We start from the raw sequence: 27,849 nt of genomic DNA, 5'->3' as shown, positions 1-27,849 counted from the left end.
GAATCCGACAAAAAACGTGGATCGGCAGCACGTGCTTTCCGAAAAGTCGGATTTTCTGACTTGTTGGATAAACGGCACTTTGATTGAATAGGTTGAATCTGGATTCAATCTTAAATTGCCGTTTATTCGTCAAGCCGGGAAATCAGACTTGAATTGAATACAGCTCTTAAGCCCAGCACACACTGCTGGGCTGGAGTGTGGCCATGGTGGCACTTAAAATACCATTTTCTCTGACGTCCTAGTGGATGCTGGGACTCCGTCAGGACCATGGGGAATAGCGGCTCCGCAGGAGACAGGGCACAAAATTTAAAAGTTTGACCACTAGGTGGTGTGTACTGGCTCCTCCCCCTATGACCCTCCTCCAAGCCTCAGTTAGGTTTTTGTGCCCGTCCGAGCAGGGTGCAATCTAGGTGGCTCTCCTAAAGAGCTGCTTAGAAAAAGTTTGTTAGGTTTTTTATTTTCAGTGAGTCCTGCTGGCAACAGGCTCACTGCAACGAGGGACTTAGGGGAGAAGAAGTGAACTCACCTGCGTGCAGGATGGATTTGCTTCTTAGGCCACTGGACACTAGCTCCAGAGGGACGATCACAGGTACAGCCTGGATGGGTCACCGGAGCCGCGCCGCCGGCCCCCTTGCAGATGCCGAATAGAGAAGAGGTCCAGAAACCGGCGGCAGAAGACGTCTCAGTCTTCATGAGGTAGCGCACAGCACTGCAGCTGTGCGCCATTGCTCTCCGCACACTTCACACCAGCGGTCACTGAGGGTGCAGGGCGCTGGGGGGGGCGCCCTAGGCAGCAATGTAATATACCTATTCTGGCTAAAATATATCACTTATAGCCCCTGGGGCTGTATGGATGTATTTAACCCCTGCCAGGTTCCAAAAAAAACGGGAGAAGAAGCCCGCCGAAAAGGGGGCGGGGCCTATTCTCCTCAGCACACAGCGCCATTTTCCTGCCCAGCTCCGCTGCGAGGAAGGCTCCCAGGACTCTCCCCTGCACTGCACTACAGAAACAGGGTAAAAACAGAGAGGGGGGGCACTTATTGGCGATATTTATAATATTTGAGCTGCTATAAAGGGAACACACTTATTAAGGTTGTCCCTATATATATTTATAGCGCTTGGGTGTGTGCTGGCAAACTCTCCCTCTGTCTCCCCAAAGGGCTAGTGGGGTCCTGTCTTCTATCAGAGCATTCCCTGTGTGTCTGCTGTGTATCGGTACGTGTGTGTCGACATGTATGAGGACGATGTTGGCGTGGAGGCGGAGCAATTGCCTGTAATGGTGATGTCACCCCCTAGGGAGTCGACACCAGAATGGATGGCTTTGTTTATGGAATTACGGGATAGTGTCAGCACGCTACAAAAGTTGGTTGACGACATGAGACAGCCGGCAAACCAGTTAGTACCTGTCCAGGCGTCTCAGACACCGTCAGGGGCTGTAAAACGCCCTTTACCTCAGTCGGTCGACACAGACCCAGACACTGACACTGAATCCAGTGTCGACGGTGAAGAAACAAACGTATTTTCCAGTAGGGCCACACGTTATATGATCACGGCAATGAAGGAGGCTTTGCATATCTCTGATACTGCAAGTACCACAAAAAGGGGTATTATGTGGGGTGTGAAAAAACTACCGATAGTTTTTCCTGAATCAGAGGAACTGAATGAAGTGTGTGATGAAGCGTGGGTTACCCCAGATAGAAAACTGCTAATTTCAAAGAAGTTATTGGCATTATACCCTTTCCCGCCAGAGGTTTCCCGCCAGAGGTTAGGGCGCGCTGGGAAACACCTCCTAGGGTGGATAAGGCGCTCACACGCTTATCAAAGCAAGTGGCGTTACCGTCTCCTGATACGGCCGCCCTCAAGGATCCAGCTGATAGGAGGCTGGAGAATACATTAAAAAGTATATACACACATACGGGTGTTATACTGAGACCAGCAATCGCCTCAGCCTGGATGTGCAGTGCTGGCGTGGCTTGGTCGGAGTCACTGTCTGAAAATATTGATACCCTGGATAGGGACAGTATTTTACTGACTATAGAGCAGTTAAAGGATGCATTTCTTTATATGCGAGATGCACAGAGAGATATTTGCACTCTGGCATCAAGAGTAAGTGCGATGTCCATATCTGCCAGAAGAAGTTTATGGACGCGCCAGTGGTCAGGTGATGCGGATTCCAAACGACATATGGAAGTATTGCCGTATAAGGGGGAGGAATTATTTGGGGTCGGTCTATCGGATCTGGTGGCCACGGCAACGGCCGGAAAATCCACCTTTTTACCCCAGGTCACCTCCCAGCATCAGACGCTGCCGTTTGGATTGTCCACGGCACCCCGGGTCTTTACCAAGGTAATGGCCGAAATGATGATCCTTCTTCGAAGAGAAGGCGTCTTAATTATCCCTTACTTGGACGATCTCCTGATAAGGGCAAGATCCAGAGAACAGCTGGAGGTCGGAGTAGCACTAACCCAAGTAGTGCTCCAACAACACGGGTGGATTCTGAATTTTCCAAAATCCCAACTGATCCCGACGACACGTCTGTTGTTCCTAGGGATGATTCTGGACACTGTTCAGAAAAAGGTATTTCTTCCGGAGGAGAAAGCCAGGGAGCTATCCGATCTAGTCAGGAACCTCCTAAAACCAGGAAAAGTATCTGTGCATCAATGCACAAGAGTCCTGGGAAAAATGGTAGCTTCTTACGAAGCGATTCCATTCGGCAGATTCCATGCATGAACTTTTCAGTGGGATCTGCTGGACAAATGGTCCGGATCGCATCTGCAGATGCATCAGCGGATAAAATTGTCCACAAGGACAAGAGTGTCTCTGCTATGGTGGTTGCAGAGTGCTCATCTGTTAGAGGGCCGCAGATTCGGCATACAGAACTGGGTCCTAGTGACCACGGATGCCAGCCTGAGAGGCTGGGGAGCGGTCACACAGGGAAGAAACTTCCAGGGCGTGTGGTCAAGCCTGGAGACGTCTCTTCACATAAATATACTGGAGCTAAGAGCAATCTACAATGCTCTAAGCCTGGCAAAACCTCTGCTTCAGGGTCAGCCGGTGTTGATTCAGTCGGACAACATCACGGCAGTCGCCCACGTAAACAGACAGGGCGACACAAGAAGCAGGAGGGCAATGGCAGAAGCTGCAAGGATTCTCCGCTGGGCAGAAAATCATGTGTTAGCACTGTCAGCTGTGTTCATCCCGGGAGTGGACAACTGGGAAGCAGACTTCCTCAGCAGACACGATCTGCACCCGGGAGAGTGGGGACTTCATCCAGAAGTCTTCCACATGATTGTGGTCCATTGGGAAAGACCAATGGTGGACATGATGGCGTCCCGTCTCAACAAAAAACTGGACAGGTATTGCGCCAGGTCAAGAGACCCTCAGGCAATAGCTGTAGACGCTCTGGTAACACCATGGGTGTACCAGTCAGTGTATGTGTTTCCTCCTCTGCCTCTCATACCAAAAGTACTGAGAATTATACGGCAAAGGGGAGTAAGAACGATACTCGTGGCTCCGGATTGGCCAAGAAGAACTTGGTACCCGGAACTTCAGGAGATGCTCACGGAAGATCCGTGGCCTCTACCTCTAAGACGGGACCTGCTTCAGCAGGGACCGTGTCTATTCCAAGACTTACCGCGGCTGCGTTTGACGGCATGGCGGTTGAACGCCGAATCCTAAGGGAAAAAGGCATTCCGGAAGAGGTCATCCCTACCCTGGTAAAAGCCAGGAAGGAGGTGACTGCACAACATTATCACCGCATTTGGAGAAAATATGTTGCGTGGTGTGAGGCCAGGAAGGCCCCGACGGAGGAATTTCAACTGGGTCGATTCCTACATTTCCTGCAAACAGGATTGTCTATGGGCCTCAAATTAGGGTCCATTAAGGTTCAAATTTCGGCCCTGTCGATTTTCTTCCAGAAAGAATTGGCTTCAGTTCCTGAAGTCCAGACTTTTGTAAAAGGAGTACTACATATACAGCCCCCGGTTGTGCCCCCAGTGGCACCGTGGGATCTTAATGTAGTTTTGGATTTTCTCAAATCCCATTGGTTTGAGCCACTCAAATCGGTGGATTTGAAATATCTTACATGGAAAGTAACCATGCTACTGGCCCTGGCTTCAGCCAGGAGAGTGTCAGAATTGGCGGCTTTATCGTATAAAAGCCCATATCTGATTTTCCATTCGGACAGGGCAGAACTGCGGACGCGTCCTCACTTTCTGCCTAAGGTGGTTTCAGCGTTTCACCTGAACCAGCCTATTGTGGTGCCTGCGGCTACTAGCGATTTGGAGGATTCCAAGTTGCTGGACGTTGTCAGAGCATTGAAAATATATATTTCAAGGACGGCTGGAGTCAGAAAATCTGACTCGCTGTTTATACTGTATGCACCCAACAAGCTGGGTGCTCCTGCTTCTAAGCAGACGATTGCTCGTTGGATTTGTAGCACAATTCAACTTGCACATTCTGTGGCAGGCCTGCCACAGCCTAAATCTGTCAAGGCCCATTCCACAAGGAAAGTGGGCTCATCTTGGGCGGCTGCCCGAGGGGTCTCGGCATTACAACTCTGCCGAGCAGCTACGTGGTCAGGGGAGAACACGTTTGTAAAATTCTACAAATTTGATACCCTGGCTAAGGAGGACCTGGAGTTCTCTCATTCGGTGCTGCAGAGTCATCCGCACTCTCCCGCCCGTTTGGGAGCTTTGGTATAATCCCCATGGTCCTGACGGAGTCCCAGCATCCACTAGGACGTCAGAGAAAATAAGATTTTACTTACCGATAAATCTATTTCTCATAGTCCGTAGTGGATGCTGGGCGCCCATCCCAAGTGCGGATTGTCTGCAATACTTGTACATAGTTATTGTTACAAAAAAATCGGGTTGTTATTGTTGTGAGCCGTCTGTTCAGAGGCTCCTACGTTTGTCATACTGTTAACTGGGTTCAGATCACAGGTTGTACAGTGTGATTGGTGTGGCTGGTATGAGTCTTACCCGGGATTCAAAATCCTTCCTTATTGTGTACGCTCGTCCGGGCACAGTATCCTAACTGAGGCTTGGAGGAGGGTCATAGGGGGAGGAGCCAGTACACACCACCTAGTGGTCAAACTTTTAAATTTTGTGCCCTGTCTCCTGCGGAGCCGCTATTCCCCATGGTCCTGACGGAGTCCCAGCATCCACTACGGACTATGAGAAATAGATTTATCGGTAAGTAAAATCTTATTTTTTTCTGTATTTTTTAAAAGGGTGCATGGCCACGCCTCCTGTGAATAGTCCACGGCCCCTGAAAAGTACCAGGGCCCAGCCAGACTTTCTACTGCCCTGCATGCGTGTGTAATATCTATCTATATATGTATGTATGTGTGTGTGTCTGTCTGTCTATCTATCTCTTTCTCTGGCTGGCGCTTCTGTCCAAAATACTGCACAAATGACCAGGTGCCCTTAGTCGGATGATAGGTAATATAAGCAGAAATATTGTGGCACTCTCTGGACTTACTAATGTAATAAATATGTTCTGGTTATGACCACTAATGTGCAAGTCAACATTTCAGTTTATTCGTGTGTGTGTGGGTTTATATATACAGTATGTGTGTGTGTGTGTACACAGTGATTGCACTTACACGCTGTAGCGCATCCTTTATCCCAAAATTACAATGGAGGATCCACTTTCACAAAATGAAGGTGTTCTAGGGGGGTGGTCTTCAGTATGCCGGCGGTCAGGCTCCCGGCGACCAGCATACCGGCGCCGGGAGCCCGACAGCTGGCATACCGACACTTATTCTCCCTCGTGGGGGTCCACGACCCCCCTGGAGGGAGAATAAAATAGTGTGGCGCGAGTAGCGCGCCACCGTGCCCGTAGCGCGGCGAGCGCAGCGAGCTTGGAAGGGGCTCATTTGCGCTTGCCACACTGTCGGTAAGCCGGCGGTCGGGCTCCCGGCGCCGGTATGCTGGTCGCCGGGAGCCCGACCGCCGGCATATCGTAGTGAACCCGTTCTAGGGAATGTGCTCTGCAACCAATGCAGCTTTTAAGTGACTGTCCCACCATCCTAATAGTGAACACTTTTGTCCCAACTGCTGGGAGGTATGTCATGCTCCTGTGAGTGGGTACTTCTTGTGTGCTAGACATGCCCCCAAAGTGGTGCAGCCATGCAACTTATACCTTCTTTCAGACATACGACCCGGGAATTTCCCTGCTCAGTCCCGTATTTTTAACCTCTGAAAAATCCTGTTTTTCTCATACGTCCTAGAGGATGCTGGGGTCCACTTCAGTACCATGGGGTATAGACGGTTCCGCAGTAGCCATGGGCAGTTTAAGACTTTTCAAGGGTGTGAACTGGCTCCTCCCTCTATGCCCCTCCTCCAGACCTCAGTTTAGAAAATGTGCCCAGGCAGACTGGATGCACTCCAGGGGAGGTCTACCGAGTTTCTCTGAAAAGACTTATGTTAGTTTTTTTATTTTCAGGGAAACTGCTGGCAACAGTCTCCCTGCTTCGTGGGACTGAGGGGGCAGAAGTAGGAACCAACTTCCTGATTAGTTTTATGGCTCTGCTTCTGGCCGACAGGACACCATTAGCTCCTGAAGGGTACTGAATGCTAGCTGCGGCTATGTGCTCACTCCCACAGCACGCCGTCACCCCCCTTGCAGAGCCAGAAGTCAGAAGACAGGTGAGTGTTAGAAGAAAGGATCTTCAATCAAAGTGATGGCTAAAGGTACCGCGCTGCTGGCGGGGGCGCAGCGCGCCATGATGCCCACACATACACAGGCACTGCAGGGTGCAGGGCACAGGGGGGCAGCCTGGGCAGCATGAAACCTATTGAAACTGACATAAATAAGGGGCATAAGTTGCTGAGGCACAGTCCTACCCCCGCCAGTATAAAAAATTACCTCATAAAAGCTGTGGAGAAATGCGCCATTGAGGGGGTGGAGCTTCCTCCTCAGTCAGCCAGCACACTGCTCAGCGCCATTTTCTCTCCTTCCAGGCTGCAGAGAAGAACGCTGGTCCTCCTCCACTGCTGAACAAGTATCAGGGTGCAAAACGGGGGGCCACAGTGAATTTGGAGCTATATCATTGTGTGATTAACATTATAAAAGCGCTGCATGTTAGCGGGCATTTTGTGTTCACAGACATTGGTGGTCATTCCGAGTTGATCGCTCAGTAATTTTCTTCGCATCGCAGCGATTTTCCGCTAATTGCGCATGCGCAATGTTCGCACTGCGACTGCGCCAAGTAAATTTGCTATGCAGTTAGGAATTTTACTCACGGCATTACAAGGTTTTTTCTTCGTTCTGGTGATCGTAATGTGATTGACAGGAAGTGGGTGTTTCTGGGCGGAAACTGGCCGTTTTATGGGTGTGTGTGTGAAAAAACGCTGCCATTTCTGGGAAAAACGCGGGAGTGTCTGAAGAAACGGGGGAGTGTCTGGGCGAACGCTGGGAGTGTTTGTGACGTCAAACCAGGAACGAAACTGACTGAACTTATCGCAGTTGCCGAGTAAGTGTGGAGCTACTCAGAAACTGCTAAGAAGTGTCTATTCGCAATTCTGCTTATCTTTCGTTCGCAATTTTACTATGCTAAGATTCACTCCCAGTAGGCAGCGGCTTAGCGTGTGCAAAGCTGCTAAAAGCAGCTTGCGAGCGAACAGCTCGGAATGAGGGCCATTGTGTTACTGGCGCTGGGTTGTGAACTGGCAAATCCTATCTGTGTACATCTGACAGATTTTACTGTGGGTCTGTCCCCTATAAGTCCCGGAGTGTCTGTGGTGTGGTTGTGCACGTGTGTGGCATGTCTGAGGCAGGGAGCTCTTCCCCTAAGGGAGCCATTTTAGGGTCACAGAGCTGTAATGTGGTAGCGCTGCCGGCACACCACGAGCCTGAATGGGTGAAAGAATTACGTGATAATGTGAATCATATCAGTAAGAGATTGGATAAGTCTGAGTCTCATGCAGAAAGCTGGAGAAAATCAGTGGAAGATGTGATTTTTCATAGTCCTGCTTTTTCATCCATAGGCGACCCCTCTGGGTCACATAAGAGACCATTTGCACAAATAGTACATACTGATACCGACACGGACTCTGATTCCTGTGTCGACGATAGTGATTCCAGGGGGATAGATCCTAAATTGGCAAAAAGCATTCAATACATGATTGTTGCTATAAAGGAAGTTTTGGAAGTTACGGAAGCCCGTCCTGTACCTCAGTTGAAGGCTTATTTTTATAAAGAAAGGAAAATTAATGTAACTTTCCCTTCTTCTCATGAGCTAAATACCTTGTTTGAGGGAGTTTTGGTAAACCCTGAAAATAAATTTCAGATTCCCGAAAGGATTCAGGTTGCTTATCCTTTCCCGGCAGAGGACAGGAAAAGGTGGGAGTCACCCCCCGTGTTAGACAGTGCCCTGTCAAGGTAACTAAAAAGGTGATTCTCCCTGCACCTGGGACGGCTTCACTGAAGGAGCCGGCAGACCGCAAGTTGGAGACTACGTTAAAATCTATTTCTCATACGTCCTAGAGGATGCTGGGTACGACATCAAGACCATGGGGTATAGACGGGATCCGCAGGAGACATGGGCACTCCAAAGACTTTTCTTTGGGTGTGAACTGGCTCCTCCCTCTATGCCCCTCCTCCAGACCTCAGTTTTAGAAATGTGCCCAGGTCGACTGGATGCACTCTGAGGAGCTCTACTGAGTTTCTCTGAAAAGACTTATGTTAGGTTTTTTATTTTCAGGGAGATCTGCTGGCATCAGACTCCCTGCTTCATGGGACTGAGGGGGCAGAAGCAGAACCAACTTCCTCAGAGTTTCATGGCTCTGTTTCTGGCTGACAGGACACTATTAGCTCCTGAAGGGAACTGAACGCTAGCCGTGTCTAGATGCTCACTCCCACAGCACGCCGTCACCCCCCTCACAGAGCCAGAAGACAGGTGAGTATGAGAAGAATGATCTTCAATCAAGTAAGTGACGGCTGAGGTGCGGCGCGGCTGGCGGGAGCGCAGCGCGCCATTGCTGCCCACACACACAGGCACTGCAGGGTGCAGGGGGGGGGGGGCGCCCTGGGCAGCAAGAAAAATACCTCAAACTGGCTAAAAGGGGCATAAAATGCCGCTGGCACAGCCCTACCCCCGCTAGTATAAATATTGGAGGTAATTCTGAGTTGATCGCAGCAGGATTTTTGTTAGCAGTTGGGCAAAACCATGTGCACTGCAGGGGAGGCAGATATAACATGTGCAGAGAGAGTTAGATTTGGGTGTGGTGTGTTCAATCTGCAATCTAAATTGCAGTGTAAAAATAAAGCAGCCAGTATTTACCCTGCATAGAAACAAAATAACCCACCCAAATCTAACTCTCTCTGCACATGTTATATCTGCCTCTCCTGAAGTGCACATGGGCCCTCATTCCGAGTTGTTTGCTCGTTATTTTCCTTCGCATCGGTGCGATTTTCCGCTAACTGCGCATGCGCAATGTTCGCACTGCGGCTGTGCCAAGTAAATTTGCTAAGAAGTTTGGTATTTTACTCACGGCATTACGAGGTTTTTTCTTCGTTCTGCTGATCGTAGTGTGATTGACAGGAAGTGGGTGTTTCTGGGCGGAAACTGGCCGTTTTATGGGAGTGTGTGAAAAAACGCTGCCGTTTCTGGGAAAAACGCGGGAGTGGCTGGAGAAACGGGGGAGTGTCTGGGCGAACGCTGGGTGTGTTTGTGACGTCAAACCAGGAACGACAAGCACTGAACTGATCGCACTGGAAGAGTAAGTCTCGAGCTACTCAGAAACTGCAAAGAAAAATCTTTTCGCTATATTGCGAATACTTCGTTCGCAATTCTGCTAAGCTAAGATTCACTCCCAGAGGGCAGCGGCTTAGCGTATGCACTGCTGCGAAAAGCGGCTAGCGAGCGAACAACTCGGAATGAGGGCCATGTTTTTGCCCAACTGCGAACAAAAATCCTGCTGTGATCAACTCAGAATTACCCCCATTGTCATGGATACTGAGGGGCGGAGTTTCTTCCTCAGGCAGCCAGCACACTACTCAGCACCATTGCGATTGTGGTGCATTTGATAGTGTATATTACTATTTAAAAGCGCTTTTGGGCTGTGGACATACTGTGTTCACAGGCAATACTGGCGCTGGGTTTGTGAACTGGCTGCTCCTATCCTGTGTTCCTCTGACAGATTTTACTGTGGGTCTGTCCCCAAAATAAGTCCCAGTGTGTCTGTGAGTGTGGTGTACACGTGTGAGGCATGTCTGAGGCAGGGAGTTCCTCCCTGGAGGAAGCCATTTTAGGGACACAGAGTTGTAATGTGGTGGCGCTACCGGCACACCAAGAGCCTGCATGGGTGAAAGAGCTACGTGACAGTATGCATCTGATTAACCGTAGATTAGATAAGTCTGAATCTATGGCTGCATGCTGGAGAAAATCTGTGGAAGATGTGATTTTTCAGGATGCTGTTATTCCTTATGCGGGCGGCCTCTCTGGGTCACATAAGAGACCATTTGCAAATGTTGTAAACACTGATACCGACACGGATTCTGATTCTTGTGTCGACAATAGTGAATCCAGAGAGATAGATCATAAATTGGCAGAAAATATACAATATATGATTGTGGCTATAAGGGATGTGTTGGAGGTTACAGAAAGCACTCCTGTACCTCAGGAGAAAGCTTATTTATGTAAGGAAAAGAAATCCAAAGTCACGTTCCCTCCTTCACACGAACTAAATGCTCTGTTTGAAGGGATGTGGGTGAATCCTGATAAAAAATTTCGTATTCCCAAAAGGATTCACATAGCTTATCCTTTCCCGGTTGAAGACAGGAAAAAATGGGAGTCACCCCCTGCTCCTGGCACGGCTTCTCTTAAAGAGCCGTCAGACCGCAAAATGGAAATTACATTGAAATCCATTTATGTTACCAATGGTACACTGCTCAGGCCCACTATTGCCTGCGCATGGGTGAGTCTCGCTATTGAAAAATGGTCAGAAAGCGTGTCATCAGAAATTGACACGATTGATAAAGATGAGATACTCCTTAAGTTAGGGAATATCAAGGACGCCGCCGCCTACATGCTGGAAGCAATGAAGGACATTGGACTCTTGAGTTCACAAGCCGCTACCATGGCAGTATCGGCTAGGCGGGCGTTATGGATTCGCCAGTGGAACGCGGATGCAGATTCCAAAAGAAACATGGAGGCTCTCCCATATAAAGATGAGGCCTTATTTGGCGATGGCCTGGATGCGTTAGTCTCGGCGGCTACCGCAGGTAAGTCAACATTTTTGCCCTCTGCGCCTGCACCGGCAAAATAGACCTATCACCCGCAAATGCAGTCCTTTCGGCCCAAAAAATACAAAAAGGCGAGAGGTTCCCCCTTCTTTGCAGGTAGGGGAAGGGGAAAGAAGCCCACACCGGCTCCAGGTTCCCAAGAGCAGAAGTCTACCCCTACTTCTGCCAAATCCCCAGCATGATGCTGGAACTCCCTTGCGTGAGGCCGCTCGGGTGGGGGCACGTCTCAAACTCTTCAGCCAGGATTGGATTCTGTCTGGCCTGGATCCCTGGGTGTTGCAAATAGTATCCCAGGGATACAAGTAGAGTTTCAAGACGTTCCCCCATGCCGAGTTTTCAAATCGACCTTGCCAGCTTCTCCGTCAGAGAGAGAAGCAGTAACAGCGGCAATCCAAAAATTATGTCAAGACCAAGTTATAGTCCTGGTACCGTTGTCACACAAGGGCGGGGTTTTTATTCAAGCCTCTTTGTTGTTCCGAAGCCGGACGGCTCGGTCAGACCGATCCTAAATCTAAAAGATCTGAATTTCTTCCTAAAAAGGTTCAAGTTCAAGATGGAATCACTTTGGGCGGTGATTGCCAGTCTGGAGGAGGGGGACTACTTAGTGTCGGTGGACATAAAGGATGCTTACCTGCATGTTCCCATTTATCCTCCTCACCAGGCTTATCTGAGATTCGCGATACAGGATTGCCATACCAATTCCAGACGTTACCTTTCGGTCTCTCCACGGTGCCGAGGGTATTCACCAAGGTGATGGCGGAGATGATGGTCCTCCTTCGTCAGAAAGGAGTCAATATAATCCCTTATCTGGACGACCTCCTGATAAAGGCGAGATCCAGGGAGCAGTTATTACAAAACATATCCCTCTCCCTGTCAATACTCCAACAACACGGGTGGATCATAAATTACCCAAAGTCACAGTTGGAACCGACGACAAGGTTGTCTTTCCTCGGGATGATTCTGGACACAGAAGTTCAGAGAGTATTTCTTCCGGTGGAAAAGGCTCTGGAAATCCAGAAAATGGTAAAACAGATATTGAAACCATCAAGTGTGTCGTTCCATCAGTGCATTCGGTTGTTGGGGAAGATGGTGGCGGCTTACGAGGCCATACAGTTTGGCAGGTTCCATGCCAGAGTATTCCAGTGGGACCTGTTGGACAAGTGGTCGGGGTCACACCTACACATGCACAGAAAGATAATCCTGTCGTCAAAAACCAGGATTTCGCTCCTGTGGTGGTTGCACAGCTCTCACCTGCTAGAGGGACGCAGGTTCGGAATTCAGGACTGGGTCCTAGTAACCACGGATGCAAGTCTCCGAGGCTGGGGAGCAGTCTCTCAGGGAGAAAACTTCCAGGGACGTTGGTCACAACAGGAAGCCTGCCTTCACATAAACGTTCTGGAGCTAAGAGCCATTTACAACGGCCTTCAACAAGCGGTACATCTTCTTCAAGACCATCCCGTGCAGATCCAGGCGGACAATGTAACAGCAGTCGCATACATAAACAGGCAGGGTGGAACGAAAAGCAGAGCGGCACTGGCAGAGGCAACAAAAATCCTCAGCTGGGCAGAAAAACATCTACAAGCTCTGTCGGCAATATTCATTCCAGGAGTAGACAACTGGGAAGCAGACTTCCTCAGCAGACACGATCTCCATCCAGGAGAGTGGGGCCTCCACCAAGAAGTCTTCGCAGAGGTGACAAGTCTTTGGGGAGTTCCTCAAATAGACATGATGGCGTCTCGTCTCAACAAGAAGCTTCAGAGATACTGTTCCAAGTCGAGAGACCCTCAAGCAGTAGCAGTGGATGCACTGGTGACCCAGTGGGTGTTTCCGTCAGTGTATGTTTTCCCTCCACTTCCGCTGATCCCAAAAGTACTCAGGATCATAAGAAAGACAAGGGTTCGAGCAATCTTCATTGCCCCAGACTGGCCAAGAAGGGCTTGGTACCCAGATCTTCAGCAGTTTCTCATAGGAGATCCTCGGCCTCTTCCTCCTCGGGAGGACCTGCTACAGCAGGGGCCGTGTGTGTACCAAGACTTACCGCGGCTACGTTTGATGGCATGGCTGTTGAGCGCCTTATCCTAGCCAGGAAGGGTATTCCTACGGAGGTCATCCCCACCTTTATTCAGACCAGAAAGGGAGTAACGTCAAAACATTACCACCGTATTTGGAGAAAATATATGTGTTGGTGTGAATCCAAGAAAGCTCCTACGGAAGAGTTTCACTTAGGACGTTTTCTCCATTTTTTGCAGGATGGTGTGGAGACAGGCCTACGATTGGGATCAATCAAGGTCCAGATTTCGGCCTTGTCAGTGTTCTTCCAAAAACAATTGGCCTCTCTTCCAGAGGTTCAGACCTTCGTGAAAGGAGTTCTGCACATCCAGCCTCCATTCGTGCCTCCAGTGGCATCATGGGACCGTGGTATTGCAGTTCCTTCAATCGGATTGGTTTGAGCCTCTACAAAAGATAGAGTTGAAGTTTCTCACTTGGAAAGTGGTGATGCTTTTGGCATTGGCATCCACAATGTGGGTGTCGGAATTGGCGGCCTTGTCTCACAAGAGCCCTTACCTGATTTTCCATGAAGATAGGCCAGAGTTGCGAACTCGCCAACATTTTCTTCCAAAGGTGGTTTCTGCTTTTCACATAAACCTACCTATTGTGGTGCCAGTAGTTACTGACACATTCACTGATTCAAAGTCTCTAGATGTGGTTAGAGCTTTGGAAATCTATGTTGCTAGAACAGCTCGTATACGGAAAACAGAGGCTCTGTTTGTCCTGTATGATCACAAGAAGATTGGCTGTCCTGCTTCCAAGCAGACTATTGCACGTTGGATTAGAAATACGATTCAGCAAGCTCATACTTTGGCTGGATTGCCGCTGCCGATGTCGGTAAAGGCCCACTCCACTAGGAAGGTGGGCTCATCCTGGGCGGCTGCCCTGGGGGTCTCTGCATTACAACTTTGCCGAGCAGCTACTTGGTCAGGGTCAAACACATTTGCTAAGTTTTACAAGTTTGACACCTTGGCCGATGAGGACCTAAAGTTTGGTCAATCGGTGCTGCAGGGTTATCCGCACTCTCCCGCCCGTACTGGAGCTTTGGTAAAGACCCCATGGTCTTGATGTTGTACCCAGCATCTTCTAGGACGTATGAGAAAATAGGATTTTGATAACCTACCTGTAAATCCTTTTCTCCTAGTCCGTAGAGGATGCTGTGCGCCCGTCCCAGTGCGTACTTTACCTGCAGTTTAGTTAATACAGTTACACAAGTTGTGTTATCTTGGTTTCAGCATGTTGCTGCAATTAGTTCATGCCTGTTGGCGTGTGTTATGTTGACTGCCATGTGTGCGGCATGGTTGAGGGTGTGAGTTGGTAGATATCTCACCACTAGTTAAGTAATTCCTTTCCTCGAAATGTCAGTCTCCCTGGGCACAGTTCCTACAACTGAGGTCTGGAGGAGGGGCATAGTGGGAGGAGCCAGTTCACACCCAATGAAAAGTCTTTGGAGTGTCTATGTCTCCTGCAGATCCCGTCTATACCCCATGGTCTTGATGTCGTACCCAGCATCCTCTACGGACTAGGAGAAAAGGATTTACCGGTAGGTTATCAAAATCCTATTTTATGTGGCCAATGGTACATTGCTCAGGCCCACCATTGCTTGGGTGAGTAGGGCTATCGAAAAATGGTCAGATAACCTGTCATCGGAAATTGACACTATAGATAGAGACGAGATACTCCTAACGTTAGGTCATATCAAAGACGTTGCTGCATACATGCTAGAAGGCATGAAAGATATTGGACTCTTGGGTTCAAAAGCCGCTACCATGGCAGTATTGGCTCGGAGGGCGTTATGGATTCGCCAGTGGAATGCTGATGCAGATTCCAAAAGAAATATGGAGGCTCTCCCGTATAAAGGTGAGGCCTTGTATGGAGATGGGCTGGATGCATTAGCTCTGCGGCTACCGCAGGTAAGTCAACATTCTTGCCTTATGCTCCTGCACCGGCGAAAAAGACGCATCACTCTCAGATGCAGTCCTTTCGGACCAACAAATACAAAAAGGCCAAAGGTTCCCCCTTCAATGCAGGTAGAGGAAGGGGAAAAGGGAAAAAATACGCAGCGTCTCTAGGATCGCAGGAGCAGAAATTAACCCCTGCTTCTGCCAAATCTGTGGCATGACGCTGGGGCTCCCTTGTGAGAGTCCGCTCGGGTGGGAGCACGTCTGAAACTTTTCAGTCAGATCTGGCTTCAATCTGGCCTGGACCCATGGGTCTTACAAATAGTGTCCCACGGATACAAACTGGAGTTTCAAGACGTCCCCCCATGCCGATTTTTCAAATCGACCTTGCCAGCTTCTCTTCCAGAAAGAGAAGTCGTAACAGCTGCAATTCAAAAATTATGTCAGGATCAAGTCATTGTCCTTATACCCTTGTCACAGCAAGGAGAAGGTTTTTATTCAAGCCTCTTCGTAGTTCCGAAGCCGGACGGCTCGGTCAGACCAATTTTAAACCTGAAAATCTCTACTTGAAAAGGTTCAAGTTCAAGATGGAATCTCTGAGGGCAGTGATTTCCAGTCTGGAGGAAGGGGACTTCATGGTGTCAGTAGACATAAAAGATTCTTACTTACATGTTCCCATTTATCCTCCTCACCAAGCTTATCTGAGATTCGCAGTACAGGATTGCCATTACCAGTTCCAGACGTTGCCGTTCGGACTCTGCATGGCACCGAGGGTATTCACCAAGGTGATGGCAGAGATGATGGTCCTCCTTTGACAACAAGGAGTCAATATAATTCCTTACCTGGACGATCTCCTGATAAAAGCAAGATCCAGGGAACGATTGGTGCAGAACATTGCACTCTCCCTGTCAGTGCTCCAACAACACGGTTGGATCATGAACTTTCCAAAGTCGCAGTTAGAACCGACGACGAGATTGTCCTTTTTGGGGATGATACTGGACACAGAAGTACAGAGGGTTTTTCTTCCAGTAGAAAAAGCTCTAGAAATCCAGAGTATGGTCAAACTAATTTTGAAACCAACAAGAGTGTCGATCCATCAATGCATTTGTTTGTTGGGGAAGATGGTAGCGGCCTACGAGGCCATACAGTTTGGCCGATTCCATGCCAGACTATTCCAGTGGGACCTGTTGGACAAGTGGTCCGGATCCCACCTACACATGCACCGGAAGATAATCTTGTCCTCCAAAGCCAGGATTTTGCTCCTGTGGTGGCTACACAGTTCTCACCTATTAGAGGGACACAGGTTCAGGATTCAGGATTGGGTCCTGGTAACCACGGATGCAAGTCTCCGAGGCTGGGGAGCAGTCACACAGGGGGAAAGCTTCCAAGGAAAATGGTCAAGTCAGGAAACCTGCCTTCACATAAACGTTCTGGAATTGAGAGCCATTTACAACGGCCTTCTACAAGCGGTACATCTTCAAGATCAACCCGTGCAGATCCAGTCGGACAATGTAACAGCTGTCGCGTACATAAACCATCAAGGCGGAATGAAAAGCAGAGCAGCAAAGGCAGAGGTGTCAAAAATCCTCCGCTGGGCAGAAAGACATGTAAGAGCTCTGTCAGCAATTTTCATTCCGGGAGTGGACAACTGGGAAGCAGACTTCCTCAGCAGACACGATCTCCATCCAGGAGAGTGGGGCCTCCACCAAGAAGTCTTCGCAGAAGTGACAAGTCTTTGGGGAGTTCCTCAAATAGACATGATGGCATCTCGTCTCAACAAGAAGCTCCAGAGATATTGTTCCAGGTCGAGAGACCCTCAAGCATTGGCAGTGGATGCACTGGTTACCCAGTGAGTGTTTCGGGCGGTATATGTCTTCCCTCCACTTCCACTGATACCAAAAGTTCTCAAAATCATACATAGAACAAGGGTTTGAGCGATCCTCATTGCCCCAGACTGGCCAAGGAGGGCTTGGTATCCAGATCTTCAGGAGTTGCTCATAGAAGATCCTCGGCCTCTTCCTCGCGAGGACCTGCTACAGCAGGAGCCGTGCGTGTATCAAGACTTACCGCGGCTACGTTTGTCGGCATGGATGTTGAGCACCGGATCCTAGCCCGAAAGGGTATTCCCAATGAAGTCATCCCCACTCTTTTTCAGGCCAGGAAAGGAGTAACGACTCTAAACATTAGCACCGTATTTGGAGAAAATATGTGTCTTGGTGTGAATCCAAGAAGGCTCCTACGGAAGAGTTTGAGTTAGGACGTTTTCTCCATTTTCTGCAGGCTGGTGTGGATGCCGGCCTTAGACTCGGTTCAATCAAGGTCCAGATTTCGGCCTTATCAGTTTTCTTTCAAAAACACTTGGCCTCCCTTCCAGAAATTCAGACGTTCGTGAAAGGGGTTCTGCACATCCAGCCTCCATTTGTGCCTCCTGTGGCACCATGGGACCTTAATGTGGTGTTGCAGTTCCTTCAATCGAGTTGGTTTGAACCTCTACAGGAAATAGAGTTGAAGTTTCTCATTTGGAAAGTGGTGATGCTTTTGGCCTTGGCATCCGCAAGGCGGGTGTCTGAGTTGGATGCCTTGTCTCACAAGAGCCCGTACCTGATCTTCCATGAAGATAGGGCAGAGTTAAGAACTCGTCAACAGTTTCTTCCAAAGGTGGTTTCGTCTTTCCACATAAACCAACCTATTGTGGTGCCAGTAGCTACTGACACTTTCACTGAGTCAAAGTCTCTTGATGTGGCTAGAGCTTTGAAGATTTATGTCGCAAGAACAGCTCGGATAAGGAAAATGGAAGCTCTGTTTGTCCTGTATGCTCACAACAAGATTGGGTGTCCTGCTTCTTAGCAGACTATTGCGCGCTGGATCAGAGGAACGATTCAGCACGCTCATTCCACGGCAGGATTGCCGGTACCGAAGTCGGTAAATGCCCATTCTACTAGAAAGGTGGGCTCATCCTGGGCGGCTGCCCGGGGCGTCTAGGCTTTACAACTTTGCCAAGCAGCTACTTGGTCAGGGTCAAACACGTTTGCTAAGTTTTACAAGTTTGACACCTTGGCCGCTGAGGACCTCAAGTTTGGTCAATCGGTGCTGCAAGGTCATCCGCACTCTCCTGCCCGTACTGGAGCTTTTGTATAGCCCCATGGTACTGAAGTGGACCCCAGCATCCTCTAGGACGTATGAGAAAATAGGATTTTAATACCTACCGGTAAATCCTTTTCTCCTAGTCCGTAGAGGATGCTGGGCACCCGACCCAGTGCGTACTTTACCTGCAGTTGTTAATTTTGTAGTTACACTAATGTTGTGTTACGGTTATTTTAGCATGGTGCTGCAATTGTTCATGCCCGTTGGCGTGTGTTATGTTGAATGCCATGTTGTGCGGCATGGTTGAGGTGTGAGCTGGTATGAATCTCACCATTAAATTGAAAGTAAATCCTTTCCTCGAAAAGTCCGTCTCCCATGGCATAGTTCCTATACGGAGGTCTGGAGGAGGGGCATAGAGGGAGGAGCCAGTTCACACCCTTGAAAAGTCTTAAAGTGCCCATAGCTCCTGCGGAACCGTCTATACCTCATGGTACTGAAGTGGACCCCAGCATCCTCTACGGACTAGGAGAAAAGGATTAAAATCCTATTTTTTGCTGGAGACACCCTTTCACACTAAATCTAAGACCTGGGAAATTCCCAGGTTGACCCTTTTCAGACATAAGCCTGGTCTGTCCTGGCATTCTACAAACCAGGGCAGACCAGGCTACTCTCATGTCACATGTTATAAACACACACATGTGACACATACATGTCTTACACACATGCACACATCTTGTACATGCACATGTCACTTAAACACACACATACATGTCATATACACACACATGCCAAACTCATACACACACACATACATGTCACACACGAGTCATCAGACTTCACCACAACGGCCATGTCTCTGTTGCTAGGCTGCGCCGGCTGCTTCTACTACACATTGCAGCACGGACCGCAGCTGCTGGCGCACGCCCCCTCCATGCAAAAAAACGCAAATCAGAAGCATCTAGGTGCGACCTGGGAGTAAATTCCCGGGTCGCACCATTCACACTTAACCCGGGTTGTTTACCCGGGACGAAATACCCTGTAAAAACCCAGGTCAATTGCAGGGCTGTCGACATGTTCCTGGGTCGGTGCCTTTCAGACATATCAAAGCCCCGGGTTGACACGCGTTCATGTGCAAAAACCCGGGATTTTGTAGGATGTAGGGGTATAACAGGTTGTGGCCACACCCCCTGCAGGGGGGGAGGTGGAATTACTGTACCCAGGCCCAGGATTTCTCTTGCCAGCCCTGCTTCCCCCAGCTATGGGGCTGACACACTGTGCTGGCCCTGTGCATATTGTTTTGGGAGAAATGCTGTGGAAACAGTACCTACAGCCACACCACTCTGTACATGCCCAATATCATTTGATCTTGGAAGTTAAGCAGTGTTGGGCCTGGTTAGTACTTAGATGGTAGACCACCTGTGAATACCAGATTCTTTAGGTCTCTGCACAGTACGTGCTGGTCTACCTCTGTGCAGCTGCTTGACACAGCTAGGCCAGCCAGGATGCTTCTGCACCGGTACCCCTCCTGTGGGTTGGTGATGGACTACTCCTCTGGGGGTATAGTCCCTGTAAGTTTAGGGGGCTAGAACTGCACAGCATGAGGGGCAGGTCAGATATCTCCTGCTCATTGGGCAGGGCCCTGGGTGTCAGGCACAGAAGGACTCCTTCTTTTTCCTGTCACTGGCTTGGACTTCTTGCTTTGGGGCCTTTCTGTTGTGACTCCAGTGGTATCCTCGTTGGCTGCAGGCCTATGGGCGGGCCTCTGAATTATCACTGTTCGGATTCCCACAGAAGGGGCTGGCCAGCTTCTATACAGGCTTGGGCCGGGTTGCTTCATCGCCCATTCACTGAGCTGATTAAGGGCGGAGATTATGTCCCCTACGGGGTTTCTGCTCCTTCTGGTTTAGCTTGGAGTTCTTTGGGGCAGCTTCTGGTGGGTCCCCTGTTGTGCAGCTTGCAGTGAAGCGTTGTGGCTTCTGCTGACCTTTGTCGGGTTTTTAGGCGTTAGACTCCTGGCTTTGAGGGGACAGCTTTGGGACGTCCCAGTGTGATGAATCCTGTGCCCCATAGTGGACGAGAAAAAAAAAAAGGATTTATGGTCTTTCCTTGTTAAATCCTTTTCTTTGAGTCCATAGGGGGCACAGGACGCCCTCCCAGACGCACCTGTCTTGTGGGAACGTTTTCCTATATGTGTGTGGCTAATCATCTTGTGAGTGTCTCTCTATGGGTGATGTGGTTTTCCTGTCTCCTTTTTTCCAGCTCCTGCTCGGGGCTTGCTAACTAAAACCGGTAGGCCTTGGGTTGGGGGCGGCATATAGGGGACAAGAAGGCGGGGGCATGCTGGGAAAAAGAAAGTAACTCTTTGGTGCCTGCCTCGCTCCCTATCCAACCTATACTCAGTGTAATGAATCCTGTGCTCAAATAAAAGGATTTGACAAGGTACGACCATAAATCATATTATTCCACATGCTAGCAAGGTCCTGCTTAAGATCATCCAGTGGAGACTACAAATGCATATGGAGCATGAATTGCCCAAAATACAAGCAGGGTTCAGAAAAGGAAGAGCCATAAGAGACATCATAGCGGATGTAAGGTGAATGCTCGAAAAGACAAAGTAATATCAAAAAGACATCTACATGTGTTTCATTGACTTACAGTAAGGTCTTTGACTGTGTCAATCATGAAAAGCTCTGGAAAACATTAATAAATATGTGCATACCAGAACATCTGATTATCTACATACAGAATCTCTACATAGATCAAGAAGCTTTACTCCGAAAAGATCAAGGAGAAACAGATTGGTTTAAAATCTGCAGAAATATACGACAAGGCTGCATCCTTTCACCATATCTGTTCAATCTGTATGCAGAACAAAGCATCAGAGATCCAGAGCTATACGAGGAAAAGCGGGGTGCAAACATTGGTGGAAGACTTATCAATAACCTCCGTTATGCTGATGATACCACATTGCTATCATGCGATTGCGTTCAATCTGTGGTTTTTCCAGTAACATCGTATGGGTGTGAAAGCTGGGCAGTCAAGAAGCAAGATAGGGAGATTATTGATGCTTTTGAATTATGGTGCTGGAAACAAATATTAGATATACCATGGACTGCCCGAAGAACAAATCAATCCGTATTGGATGAGATAAAATTGAAGCTCTCCCCAGAAGCACAAATGACAAGACTGCGCCTTTCCTACTTTGGACACATCATGCGATGAAAAGGATCTCTAGAGAAAGACATTATGCTTGGAAAAGTTGAAGGCAATCAAAAAGGGGAAGACCAGCAGCGAGATGGCTTGATACAATCACAACAACTATGGATACCACACTACCAACATTGAGCCGCTTGACAGAAGATCGGAATTTGTTCAGGACAATGGGCCTCATTCCGAGTTGATTACACGAAGCAACTTTTTGCTGCTGGTGCGATCAACTAATCTCTGCCTATGGGGGAGTGTATTTTAGCATAGCAGGGCTGCGAACGCTTGTGCAGCCCTGCTATGCTAAAAAAAGTTTCACTCAAAACACTCCTTACGCTGTGAGACGGATCCAGCGATGCAGGTCCTGGCTTTGACGTCAGACATCCACCCTCCGTTCGCCTGGACACACCTGCGTTTTTCTTACCACTCCCTGAAAAAGGCTGGAAACGGTGAGTATCCGCCCCGGAACGCCTCCCACCTGTCCATCTTCTTGCGATCGTCGCTGCGATCACATTTGTCGCTGGCGTCGTCGTTGCCCGGCGACGATCGTCACCAGGCAACGACACGCGTGCGCAAAGTGTCCGCCACGCATGCGCATTTCCGACCCGTTCGCACCGCAGTGAAGAACCACTGCGTCCGAACGGGTCGGAATGACCCCCAATGATCCATAGGGTTGCCGTAAGTCGGCAGCGGCTTAGCGGCACTCAACAACAACAAGTAGTTGATCTTCTCACATGATCACCTCTTCATTCACTGCTGCTGGGTAAAAACCTTTTATCTCTTGTACTTTTAATTTATCTGTAGAGACATGCAATACATTTTATGGCCACACAACTATACATTTTGTAAAACAGTACACAGTTAAATAAATCATTTGAGATACAAGTGTAAATACTAAATATCTTCATTTTCACATGTTGATGAGAACAAAGAAACATAGAAGTCATCAAGTGGAGAGAGATAAAGTACCAGCCAATCAGCTCCTAATTGCCATGTTACAGTCTGTGTTTGAAAAATTATAGTTTGGATCTGATTGGTATGCACTATCTTTCCCCACTTTATCAGTAGTACATCTGCCCCAAAGAATGTTGTCATAGTGAAAGACTGATTCACATTAGCACAGAGAGTAAAATAAGCAAGAGGGGGAAGTAGAGAGAGCAGTCAGGAAGACAAATACTTTATACTGACTAATCTCATAGGTAAATCAGTGAGTTTAGGCTTATTGGTATTGTTTGCTCTCTTTACCTAAGTAAACAAATTGCCAATTTCACTATAAACTATTGGGGTCCAGATTTAGACCTGGAACTTACATATTGGTCTTAGCTGATAAATCTTTCAAACCTTCAGTGTGCCACTTAAAACTGTTCTGTGTACCATGTGTGCCACGCGTGTTGTGGGTTGCCTGATCTATTGTGTGCAGTAAGAGTTCGCACAATGGACCTCATTCAATAAGGATTGCAAAATTTACAAATCGCAATCCGGCCTATTATCGAAAGACTGCGCAGTGTTGCACTAGCAAAAATAGTGACTAAAAGTGCGTACACACTGTAATCACAATGCAGCCGCTGTTTGACAGGAAGCCGGCATTTCTGGGTGGAAACCTGACGTTTTCTGGGTGTGTCTGAGAAAACGCAGGCGTGCCCAGGCGTTTTTAAGGAGGGCCTCTGATATTAGTGATGACCACTTCCAGCATCTTGTGTAGCAAAATTTGTGGAAAACTTTGCCTGGCGCAGATAGGAAAAATCTTCGATGTTCCAGTAATTGTGTATGGTTTTACGATCAGCCACATATTGCGATGCATTCGCAATTTTTACTATGGGTGTTTTTTCTCTATTTCTGGGCAGCAACTATTTGATCGCAGAAACTGCTTTTTAGCAGAAACTGCAATACTTACTGAATCGGACCCTATGTACAGAGTTGTGTACTTGGGTCTTGTACAGTGCTATGCAATAATTGCAAAATGCAGTTTGGATTGGTCAGTGGTTTCTGTAGAAATGGAAACTATATAAATATAGAAAGAACGTGGGCGCTAGTTACAATAATATTATAGTATTACAATCCGTTGTAGGATAGTTGATTTTCTGGCAGCCCACAAATGGGGGATCTGGAGGTCCAACAAAGATATATATACAAATAAAAAATATAAAATCAGAAATTGGGGATAAAATAAAAGTGGTTTACAAAAAATCAGAAACTCTCCAATCAAAACTAGCACCAAGTATGTTTAATCCAAATCGAAATGAGAGTAGTAATAAGAGAAAAGAACATCAACAACAATTACGGGGAAAGATTCCCAGTGGGGAACAAACTGTGAGTGGAATCACTATGGTATCCGATTCTCCTGATTGGTGGAGACTGAAACCCCATGGTTTCTTTAAATGTGCTCTATCGAGATGCTTGACGTGTAAAAATGTAAACACTAGAACCAGGTCATGTAGATCTAAAACCACGGGTGAAGTAATTGAAATAGAACAGTTTCTGAACTGCAACTCCACCTATGTGGTCTATTTGATAGAGTGTGGTTGTGGCATCCAGTACGTAGGCCGCACTATAAGAAAATTTAAAGTGCGGTTTCTGGAACATAGGAGAAATATAATAAAAAATTGTCCTCTACATAGTCTCTCCAGACATACGACTTCCTGCGAACTGGGTGCCATAGCCAACATCCGTGTATTAGCTTTAGAGCAAGCAAAAATTACAGAAGGGGGAGGGGGTGATCGGTTCAATCCACTGTGTAGGAGGGATGCCTTTTGGATTTTTAAGTTGAAAACACTTGAACCGTGCGGCCTTAATTAAAATATTGAACTGAACAATATTTGATGAAAATATATTGTACTGAATGAGCTCTATATTGCCCTCTCATTTACTTTAATTTGCTCCCCTGTTCCAGTTTCACTTCCTCTCTTGACCTCCTCTCTTTTCCTATCTGTCCATGAGATATACAAATTTACATTGTAATGCCGAATGGCAGCCAGAGAATAGCCACCTCATCTGTTGTTTTTTTGTTGTTGTTGTTGTTGTTGTTGTTTAATGGTTATAGATATATATATATATATATATATTTTTTTTATATATGGCTTTACGAAATGTAGTATATTTAAGTAATAAAATTAATAGCCATCCTGATATTTCAGTCTAGATACCTGTGTTTTAATCCGTTAGGGTCTTCTTTTTATTTATCTGAATATTAATCTACTCATGATTGAGTGTTAGAATTTATAGATAAACGACTATAGCTGGATAAATATATATATATATATATACATATATATATACATACATGTTAGAGAATTTATCTATATACCAACAATATTGATAAAAATCAGAATACTAATAATGCTTATCTAGTGATCAATTTGAAGATATATAGCCAAGAGAATCAGGTTTGACATCTCAGAGTGGTTGCATATATGAGAAATATATATTTGTACAATAAAATTAGCTTAAGGCTGCACTTTATGTGTATCCCGTTTTTTGTTTTTAATGTTTTTAAAACTGCATAGTAGATGAATATCTTTAACACTGTGCATCTGCTGGTTTTCCAATACTAATTGCTGGTGCTAGTCTATTTAATGGATGACAATTAACCCACCATGGCTGCAATCAATCATTCACTTGCAGTGGTTATAAATAAAGATACTAAGCCCTTCCAGCTATACATCTGATGAAACCGCCCCCTTTAGAGGCGGAGAAACGCGTCAGGTGACTCACACACGCTGTTGGAACGCAGGTGGAGCGCAACCGGAAGCCCCGAACCCGGAAGTCGCGGAACGCGACGATTGAGCGTCCCCTGCAGCTACGGACTTGCTTTCAGCCCCGGCTACCCTGCGGCTGTGGCAGACAAATGCTAGCCGAGCCCCAGGACATTACATCGGGGCGCTGCAGCTGTGCGGCCACTTCAAACCGGTCAGTGAGTAAGTGACCATATCTTATGCACATGGGACTCCAATATACACGTGGACATTGTTTGTCTAGAGGATACACGTGCATTTACATGTAACTGGATTCTACAGGACTGGCTCCACACTGGTGAAGTGTAAACAGGCTTTATTAGTATAAGAACTGCCGTGCCATACCAACAACATATTTGAGCTCAAAGTGCAATACTAACTAGCGGTTACTAATTCTCAGTGCATGCATGCAATTTATGTTTATCTAACCAGCAATATTATGTTAAATTAGCAAGTTTTTAGCTATAGGACACGTGTCCAATCTTATTACAGATGTTCTTAAGCAGTGTTGTGAAGAATTTAAAGCTTTGTAAATGATTGTATATTTTGTGAATAAATTGTGTTTACAAAACCAGCAGCTGCCACTAAAGTATTTTCTATAGTGCGCCCACATTACTTTATTTTTTATTTGAACTATATAAATGCCTTGTGTGTAAATTCAGCTGCACTTTTCAAAGCCACTGCATCTTTGGCGGTTTTGGACTTTGGATTTATGGGGTCATTGATGATAAATTCAAACCGCAGATGTTTTTATTTAATATCATTGCTCCTTTATATCCAGCAGTCACAACTGCTGAACGTGTAGCTGCTTTGAAAAGTGCCACTTCGTAAATTCACCCACTGGTGCTTTACAGTGGAGTGCGCGATCTGTGCAGTGCAGTGGCGGAACTAGCGAGCGGTGGGCCCAGGTGCGACAAAATGCTTTGGGCCCCCCATCCAAGTCCACCCCCTCACCCCTGGAGAGGACCTGGTGAGGGGACCTGCTCAGGGCCAGAGAAATGGATACCTAGCAACAGTGCCGTAACTAGACATTTTAGCACTGTGTGCAAGAAACGGCATCGGAGCCCCACCCCTGCATGCAAAACAGGGGCAGTGCGCGCCGTAAGCGCGCGCAAAAATACATAGTGGCGTGGCTTCGTGGGGAAAGGGTGTGGCCACAAAATAATACCAATTCATTAAACGGTGCACAGTAGTCTCCATTATTCAAATTACGCCGCACAGTAGAACCACTACACCAGGTAGAGACCCTTTTACACCTTACGGCAGACAGATTCCTCTTTTTACACATTACAACAGACAGTGTCCCCTTTTTACACATTACGACAGACAGCGTCCCCCTTTTTACACATAACGGCAGACAGTGTGCCCTTTTTACACATATCGGCAGACAGCATGCACTTTTTACACATAGCGGCAGACAGCGTACACTTTTTACACATAACGGCAGACAGCGTGCCCTTGTTAAACATAGCGGCAGACAGCGTACACTTTTTACACATTACAGAAGACAGCGTGCCCTTTTTAATAATAATAATAATAATAATTTTATTTATATAGCGCTCTTTCTCCAATAGGACTCAAGGCGCTTAACAGATACATAGCTTAATATAGTACAGAAAATAATGAAGTACATTTTCATAAAATACAGAAGCATGAAGATACTAAAAGGGACATTATGGAAATGCTTGAGTACACAGAAAAGTCTTGAGTCTACTTTTGAAGGATTCTATAGTTGGGGCCCCTCGCACTGTGCGGGGAAGTGAGTTCCATAGAGTCGGAGCCGCATGACTAAAAGCTCGACCCCCAGATGAATTACGGTAGATTCTCGGTACTGCTAAAAGTCCTTCATCTACAGATCGCAGTAATCGAGTGGGGCAGTAAGGGGTCAGAAGCTGTTTCAGGTACGTTGGGCCTTGGTCATGTAATGCTTTGAAACTCAATAAGCCAATCTTGAAGATGATTCGCCATTGTACAGGCAGCCAGTGAAGGGAGTAGAGGATGGGTGTTATGTGGCTAGAACGGGGCTGGTTGGTTAATAGCCTGGTAGCTGTGTTTTGCACCAGCTGTAAGCGCTGCAATTCTTTTGCTGGTAGACCAAGGTAGAGGGCATTACAGTAGTCTAAACGAGATGATACAAATGCATGTATGATTTTTGGCATATCATCTGAGGGAATTAAGTGCTTGATTCTGGCTATGTTCCTCAGGTGAAAGAATGAGGATTTGATTGTGGCTGATATCTGATGTTTAAGTGTCAAGCCACCATCCAGGACAACACCAAGATTCCGCACACGATCACTTTTACACATAACGGCAGACAGCGTCCCCTTTTTACACATTACGGCAGACAGTGTGCCCTTGTTACACATCACGGCAGACAGATTCCCCCTTTTTACACATTGCGTCAGGCAGATTCCCCCTTTTTACACATTGCGTCAGGCAGATTCCCCCTTTTTACACATTGCGGCAAGCAGATTTCCCCTTTTTACACATTGCGGCAGGCAGATTCCCCCTTTTTACACATTGCGGCAAGCAGATTCCCCCTTTTTACACATTGCAGCAGGCAGATTCCCCCTTTTTACACACTGCGGCAAGCAGATTCCCCCTTTTTACACATTGCAGCAGGCAGA

At 47.4% G+C, this 27,849-nt stretch overlaps 1 protein-coding gene and 1 pseudogene across 3 annotated transcripts in view; both read left to right on the top strand.

Annotated features, from left to right (window-relative positions):
* Nucleotides 1-27,849, top strand: part of CTPS2 (CTP synthase 2) — an 848,459-nt gene that overhangs the window by 180,395 nt on the left and 640,215 nt on the right. The window lies entirely within an intron of this gene.
* Nucleotides 19,610-19,728, top strand: LOC135051921 (5S ribosomal RNA; annotated as a pseudogene).

Source organism: Pseudophryne corroboree, chromosome 2 (genome assembly GCF_028390025.1).
Source record: "Pseudophryne corroboree isolate aPseCor3 chromosome 2, aPseCor3.hap2, whole genome shotgun sequence".
NCBI lineage: Eukaryota > Metazoa > Chordata > Amphibia > Anura > Myobatrachidae > Pseudophryne > Pseudophryne corroboree.
This window is presented reverse-complemented; position numbering and strand designations above follow the sequence as displayed.